The following is an 8,742-nucleotide window of genomic DNA, read 5'->3' as shown; positions in this document are numbered from 1 at the left end:
CCATCACACAGAATCACACATAAGTTATATGTATATATATAGAAACATTTTTTTCCTTTTAGGGTCCATAAAATTCCAGGGTATTGGTGTACCAAAAGTTGTTAAATAACAGGTGTGGTTGATGCCTCACACAGAAGATTGCTTCACCCGCAAAGCACCAACATAGCTCCTGTTGAAAAACACTGCACATTTTGGATTCTTAACAAAATTTCACTATCACCAATCACTTCCATGAAGCTCTGTGAATGCCACTTGCTCTCCAGAAAGATTGTGAAATTTAGGTTCTCATACATAGTATATTATAAATAGTGCCCACACTTTCACTGACAGTTATTTAAAAATGCAATATGGCAAATATCTATGCATGTGCAATAAAGTGCAAAGAATCATTTTACAGGCACCAAATTACTCATTACCTAAATTTACCACCTCCTGATATTTAGCATTCTTTCCTGGTAGTCCTCGCACTACCCGCACCAGAACAACATACTAGAAGGACAAGTGGCATGCTGTGGGTGAACAGAGCATGGAGTGGTACCTTCAAATGGTGAGATGGGATTGTCAGTGAAGCATCAAGAAGGAGGTGCCATTTGAGCTGAGAAAGGATATATAGGCAAGGAAAGTTCTCCAAGGGGGCATTCCAGGTCTGATCCACGGTACAGATGAAAGAATGTGCAAAGGTATACTTGGTGGTTACACAGACAATCCAGTATTGCTTCAGTGTAAGACGCTTGGATGGGTAAATTGAGAAATTATGGAAAGATAGGGCCAGCCAAGTCTCTGGGAGGCTCAAATACTGTGGCCACAGAATCAGGAAACTTCCCTATAGGTTGTTTGTTTCCAAACCTGACTGAGCATCAGAACCTCTGTATTTTTGTTTGCTTGTTTGTTGTTTAATTTTAGTGTTGCGGATAGGTAAGAGGAACAAACATCAAAATCTGAGTTGGGTTCCTCCAAGTTCACTTCTTAACCTGCCATTAGGCCTGGACAGCCAATGCCTATAGTTTTTGTCTTGAGATGATTAACTCTGTCTTTCTTTCTTTCTTTTTTTTTAAGTTTTATTTTATTTTATTTTTTTTCCAGTGTTCCAAAATTCACTGTTTACGCACCACGTATTGCATGGAGCACTGGGTGTGGTACATAACTCTGTCTTTCAAACTTAGGATCTAAATGTGAGAGGTTCTACAAGTTTTACCTGAAATCTCCACAGATGTATGCTGAAGATGCACACCATTAACATGAGGAAGTTTCCGCTCACCCTGTAAAATAAAAGTCCCTAGCTAAACCCTTAATCTCAGAAACATAGGGTATCATGGCTGTACACGGCCTGAGTCCAACAGCATTAGTTTTCATGAACACCACCGTATAACCACCACCCCAATCCAGATACAGAACATTATCAGTGTCCCACAGGGCTCCTCTGTGTCCTCCTCCAAGTCATTACTACCACGGCCTCTATGCAAAGTTCACTACTAGTCTGATTGTTGATGTCATGGATTAGTTTGCTTGTTTTTGATCTTTACAAAAAGGAAGTCATACAGTGTGAACTCTTTTGTGTCTCCCTTCTTTAGGTCTGTTAGAGTTATTCAAATTATCCCATTTTGCAATGGGTTTATTTTCACTGCTCTACAGTAGTCCATTCTCTCACTTTGCCAAACTTAATTTATCTGTTCTTGCTGATAGGCATCAGGTTGTTTTCAGCCTTGGGTTATTATGAATAATGCTGCTACGAACATTTTTCTGCATATATTTTTGGTGCACAAAAAAATTACTTGTCATTGAGGATATACCTATGGGTGTACTTGGTGGGCTATCAGATGTGCGCAAGCTCAGCCTTAGTAGATACTAACTGGTTAGCAAAGTGCTTATATCAATTCATACCCTTTCAGCAGTGTAGAGTTCCACCTACTTCACATCTGCATCAACAGCTGGTTTTGTTAGTTAGTTTTACTTTCAGCCATTGCTGAGGACATTGTATTATGGTTTTAGTTTGGATTTCCCCAATGAACAATGATGTTGAGCAGCATTTTTATGCGCTAAGTAGCCATTTGGGTAAAGTAAGATCATATCTTTTTTCTCACAGTGTATGCAGTATGATTCAATTTGGCCAAAAATTTATATGCAGTTTGTGTATATGTGCACTGATATGCATATATATAAAGAATACGGACCTGTTAGTAGTGGTAATATTGATTGAGCACTTGCTGTATGTCAGACACGCTTCTAAAGTGTCCCATTTATATAAACTCATTCACTCCTCATAAAAGCCTTATAGGATACATTTTTTTCAAGCCAACGAAGAAACCAAAATGCAGAAATATTGATATCACACTTATTTATTATACCAGTTGTCAGTGGTTAGTGGGAGTCCCTGATTACATGCACTGTCTTTTTTATGTGTGATTGAAATATACACACTACCAGCATCCCCAGAAGACTCCTTCTACATGTAAAGGGGTGAATATGTTATCTTCCCAGTGGTTACTAAAATTCCTTTTATGACTGGGCCATAAAGGTGTCATCTGAGATGAGTGGAGAGATAAATGGTCCTCAGTCATTTGGTAAAGTATTTAGAAAAGAGCAAAGTTGCATACTAAAGCATCTGCAGTACGGTTCCATTTAATCTTTTATCGTATATGTAATACATACATATGTGACTCTATGCACATACATAGAAAAATAATGCAACTGAAAAATAGTCAAAGATAATGATAACAACTATTGAGGCATTTTCTCCTTGCCAGGCACATGTACACATATATACTATTTAACGTCGTTTTCTATATCTTCGTATATGAGTATATGGGCTTACATACTTGATATACATGTTTATGCATTATTAATTATTATTATTATCATATGCTTATGTTAAATATATATGTTCACAACCATCCTATATGGCAGGAGATTTTTTTAAACAATAAAAGGACAGAAATATTAATATGACACATATATTACAAAGGTAATCAGTGAGTGATAGAATTATTATTTGCATTTGGTTATTTATGTCTGACTACATTTTCCATATGTAAAAAGGTAAAAACATTTTATCTTAATATCCCGCACTAAAATTCCTTTCAGGAGGGATGACCAAAAAATATGTCTGAGACTGAGGAGGGGGTGTTTGAAGCCCCAGTTGGGTTTTAATTCTAAATACTGCATGGCCAGCTTCCTGCTGGGGAAGGAGCCAGATAATTTTCTACTTTGGGGGGATGCGCAGGGGGAATGGATGGTAACCTAGTTGAGGGCAGTTTCGGTGAGATGTTATTTATCAAGTTGAGAAGGTTTCCCGTTCTTCCACCCAGGCCAGTCATTCATGGGCCACAGGGCTGTCAGACTGTATCCTGATCTTTCAAATGGTGCCCTTTACAACCATCTTCCCCACAGATCCTCTGTGAGAGAGTGGTAAGGTGTCAGCATTTTCAGGGATAGGTACCTCTGCTTCCATCCTTGGAGGCATGCCCCACCCCAACTCCTGTCCTCGGTCTTCATGAGAATAGTTCTGTCTCCTCTGAGCCCAAAACACACAAGTTGGTCTTAACCTCATTTTCAAGGAAATGTGACTGTGGTCCTTATCAAAGGGTGGTGAGACTGAGTCCTTATATCCCCTTACCCCTGTCCTTCAAAATCTGGCTTGTTTGTCACATGACAAAGTTCTCTCAAAACATAGACACCCTTCCAGTCCTAAAGGTGAAGTGGATGAGAAACAAGCACTATTTTTGTCCCCAGCAGGGCCTTCTATCTCCTATAGAAAAATCTACAGGGGGAAACATTGCACAATGTTAGCAGTAGCTGTCAGCAGGTGGTTGGGGATTGGTTATCTCGTGCTTTCATTATATTTGTACATGTGTACAACGTTCATAAATTATAAATGGGAGCCGAAGGGACAGAAATGAGGCAGGCTGTGTTCTGAGGTAATGTTGCTTAGGAAATTATTCAGACAACAGATGAGAGGTGCAGGGAGATTGAAAGTAAGCTTACCAGCAAGAATATACCTTTTACATACAATTATATGGGGAAGAAGATGGATTTCACTGGAGGAAAGAACTACAGATTACTTTTTCTAGAACATTTTTGTGGTGTTTTAATAGGTAGTTGTTTTAGCATCTTTATGCTTTATGCTCCAGTTTTTGTCTTGATTTGCTGTACATTTCTACAGAGAGGGACAAATTTAGAACATTGGCTGGGCCTATTTGTGTATATTAATTTTAACTAAATAAAGCAGATTGAATGACATCATGTATATTGTGACATCTTTTTAAAAAGAATAATTGCTACATAATGTGTACTAAAATATGTATAGACAAAATATAAAAACTACATTAGAACTTTAACAACAGTTATCATAGGAAGAGTGGAATACCAAAAGATTTTACTTTCTGTGCCCTATATTTGTGCACCTGTATCTTTTAATGAATTTAAACTTTTTTTTTATTGTGTTAAAACGCAAAGAACCTAAAATTTACCACCATCATTTCTAAGTGTACGCTTCAGTGGTACTAAATACGTTCATAATGTTGTACAACCATCACCATCATCATCTCCAGAATTCTTTTCTTCTTATATGACTGTAACCCTATCCCCATTAAATAATAACTTCCCATTTTCTCCTCACACCAGCCCCCAGCAACCACCATTCTACTTGTTGGCTGCATAATTTTGACTACCCTAAGTGCTTCCTATAAGTGGACTCATACAGTATTTGTCTTCTTGTGACTGGCTTATTTCACTTAACATTATGTCCTCTGGTTTCATCTATACTGCAGTATATGTCAGAATTTCCTTCCTTTTTATTTTTTATTTTTAAAAACATTTATTTATTTATTTATTTATTTATTTATTTATTTTAGAGAGCAGGGAGGGGCAGAGGGAGGGGCAGGTTGAATGGTAAAATGGGAGCAAAACATACCCCCCAGGCTACTTTTTCATTCTCTTTTCTCAATAATTCACCTGCCTCATTTTTCATTTGTTCAAAAAGTGTTCGATTGAACCTTATGAGGTTGCTGGTATATTCCTTTTTTTAAAAAAAGATAATTTATTTATTTTTAGAACTAGAGAGAGCACGGGGCAGGGAGGGGCAGAGGGAGAGGGAGAGAGAATCTCAAGCAGACTCCACACAGCCTGATGCTGGGCTCAATCTCACAACCCTGAGATCACCTGAGCTGAAACCAAGAGTCATACGCTCAACCAAGTGAGCCACCCAGGCATCCCAGTATATGCCTGGTTTTAACCTTAAAAAGTGTCAATTTAATAGAGTTCAACCTACTGTCTCTTGGGACCTACTATGTGTCAGGCACTGGGCTAGATGCTGAATATGTCCTGATGAGTAAGGTAGACATGGTCCCTCTAAGCATGAAATGCACAGTCTAGTGGGGGAAGAGAAATCTTATAAAAACATAATCCTAAATTGTGATAGAGAACAAGGTTCTGTGAGAGATAGCATGAGGGGCTAGACCAAGGAATCAGAGAGGGACTCTCAGAAGCCATGATATTAAGTTGAGTCCTAAAGGGTAAATAAGAGTTAGCCGGGGGTGGGGAGGGAGTGAGTGGTTAGCCTTCCAGAAGGAGAAGCAGCACGTGCACAAGCTCTAGAGCAGGAAGGTCCTTGACCCATTTAGAACCAAAGGAGGCTAGTGTGGCTGGAGCTTATCAATAGCTGGAAGAGTTTCCAGGTTGGTGAACCAGAATGCTTCCACATGCTGCCATACAGGGTTGAAAACTCTGTGTGGACAGAAGCTCTTTGTTCATGATTTCACTCCATGCATTTCTTCATCTGCCTGTTGATTTATGTCCTTTGTAATAAACAAGTAATCTAGTGAGCAAATTGGTTTCTGGAGTTCTGTGAGCCTGTCAAACAAATTAATCAAACCTAAGGGGGGTTGGGTGTAAGAACTTCTGATTTATAGTCAGTTAGTCAGAAGCACAAGTAACAACCTGGACTTGTGATTGGCATTTTGAAGGAGAGGGCAAACTTGTGTAACTGAGCCCTTAATCTGGGGAATCTGATACTATCTGATACTACTACAGTTAACTATTGAGTTAACTGTAGGACACCCAGCTGATACCAGGGAATTGTTTGGTGGTTTGGGGACAAAACACACACATTGGAATGGGAGTAGAACTATAATATGAAAAGATGTTCAACATCATTAATCATCTAAGAAATGCTAATCAAAACTCTCATGAGATATTACTTCATCTTCACTAATGTGACTAGAATCAAAATTTCAGAAAATAATAAACATCGATGAGGATTTGGAGATATCAGAACCTTCATGTATTGCTGCTAGGAACGTTTAGAACGATCAACCACTTTGGAAAAAAAAAAGTTTAGCCGTTCCTCAAATGATTATTGTATTGTTGCCACGAACTCTGAAAACACTGAGCAAATGAAGAAGTCAATTCCCAAAGAATACATATTGTATGATCTCATTTATATGAAATAGACAGAATAGGGAAATCTATAGAGACAAATTATGTTAGCAGTGCTTTGGCCTGGAGAGAATTGGAGAGTGAGGAGTGATAACGAAAGTGTACTTTTTGAATTTATTTTTTTAATGTGATGAAATGTCCTTAAATTGACTACAGTGATGGTTGCGTATATCTGTAAATACACTAAAAAGCATTGAAGTGTACACTTTAAGTTGGCAAATCTTATGGTATGTAAACTCTAGTTCCATACTGCTGTTTTAAAAAAATATGCCAGTCTTCGTTAGATTTGGTTATTAATTGAATATGAGGAACAATGATGAGGGATTCAAGGATGATGCTCAGATTCTGGATTGGCCAATGAGTGACTACTAAGGCAGAAAACAATTGAAAAAGAAGTAAGTTTAAGGTGAAAGTAAAGAGCTAAATAGAGAGCAAGACAGCATAAATAGAGATTTTTTTTTAAGATTTTATTTATTTGACAGACAGAGATCACAAGTAGGCAGAGAGCCAGGCAGAGAGAGAGGAGGAAGCAGGTTCCCTGATGAGCAGAGAGCCCAAGGCGGGGTTCGATCCCAGGACCCTGGGATCATGACCTGAGCCAAAGGCAGAGGCCTTAACCCACTGAGCCACCCAGGCGCCCCGTAAACAGAGATTTTAAAACGTTTTTAGGGGCGAGGACTCATGACGTCTTTTGAGAATCCGCTAAGAAGGTTGGCCCCATCTCCCACAAAAATGTGAATATATTACTACCTTCTCACATACAGAGATAATATTTGAGTATCTGTTCCACAGACTTCTGTGTTGAGAATAACTAATCTAAGTTTACTCAGGATGGTCAGTAGATAGTGTTCCTTGGGCCTTGGCGTAAATGAGGGAGTGCCAGGATGAGTATGGACTGGCAGATAGTGACCCTGCAGCAAGGTCGGGTTCTTCCTGGGTGCCCTGGAGGTGGCGAGGATAGGGTGAGGGTCCCAGCAGTGTGCACTTCCTAACTCAGGTGAGAGATAGCAGAAACGTCCCACAAAGGTTTCCAACTGGACAATGTAACAAAGAGGAGAGAACAGGAAGACTTGGGAGGCTCTCCCCACAGAAAACAATTCTCTACTATTCTTGGAGTCATCTACCACAGAGGTTTAGAAGAGGTATGAGAACAGACACCACCCCCACACATCTGTCTGGGAGGTGAGTTACTAGGTGGGAATTTGGGAGAGAAACGGATGGAAAGACCTAAAGGAATTTACTTAGGTCACTACTTTGGTCTCTAGACCATCTGTATTTTTGGAGTAAGCACAGTCAAGAGTCTGAATGTAGGAAATAAAAGGCTCTGGAATATGGCAGTGGGAAGATGGGCACCTTCCCAATCTCTTATCAGGGCAGGGACAATCTGACTGTCTCTGCATCCCTCAATCTGCCACTGCCACACAGTCCTTCCCTCTGCTTAGGTCTTCAAAATCATCACTAATAATAGCCATTAAATTTTAGCAGATGACTTCAGTTGTCAGAAGATGCTTTTCCATATATAACGAATGTTAATCATAATGGAATAAAGTATAAATGTTTATTAATAAATCTTAAAATTTGTTTCAAAAGGAGAGGATTGGTGGATTATCTATCAAAGGAGCAAGAGCTGACAACTGGATATCTCCTTGATCATTTTCAAAACGCTGTTTGTGTTTAAGAAGATTCTCTTCTCCCCAAAGCGCCCCTCCCCCTTTTTTTTTTAACAAAATTTTAAAACAAGCTAGGATGTTCTAAAATGAAATTCTGTGAAGCCTAGAGAAATTATTTTCTGTGTGATGCAAAACATAAAACATGAGTTTTCTTTTTACTTCCCCAGGTTGAAGCATGTCTTTTAAAAAATGAAATTTCATAATTTTGTTTTTTGAGCAATACTGTTTTTTAAATAGACAATAAAGAGAGGCTCCTGGGTGGCTCAGTTGGTTAAGTGTCTGCCTTGGCCTCAGGTAATGATCTCAGGGTCCTGGGATCCAGCCCCACATCAAGCTCCCTGCTCAGCAGGGAGTCTGCTTCTCACTCTCTCTGACTGGCCTCCCTGCCTGTGCTCTCTCTCTCTCTCTCTGTCTCAAATAAAATTTTGAAAAAATTAAAAAATATGTATTTTTAAAAAGACAATAAAGAGAAATGTTAGGAAGCAGATGTACAGCCAGGGAGAAGAGGAGGAAAAAACTGAGAAGACCAAGACAACGCGAAGGCCTTGGGGGGAGAGGGTGATATACAAACGCTCCCTGGTAGCCAGAGAAGGGCTAACCCAGCCATAGGCGGTAAGGCTCCTTGTGGGCCCTCAGACTG

Source organism: Martes martes (assembly GCF_963455335.1).
Source record: "Martes martes genome assembly, chromosome: X".
Taxonomy (NCBI): Eukaryota; Metazoa; Chordata; class Mammalia; order Carnivora; family Mustelidae; genus Martes; species Martes martes.
The sequence above is the reverse complement of the archived record's forward strand: the minus strand, read 5'-3'. Positions refer to the sequence as shown.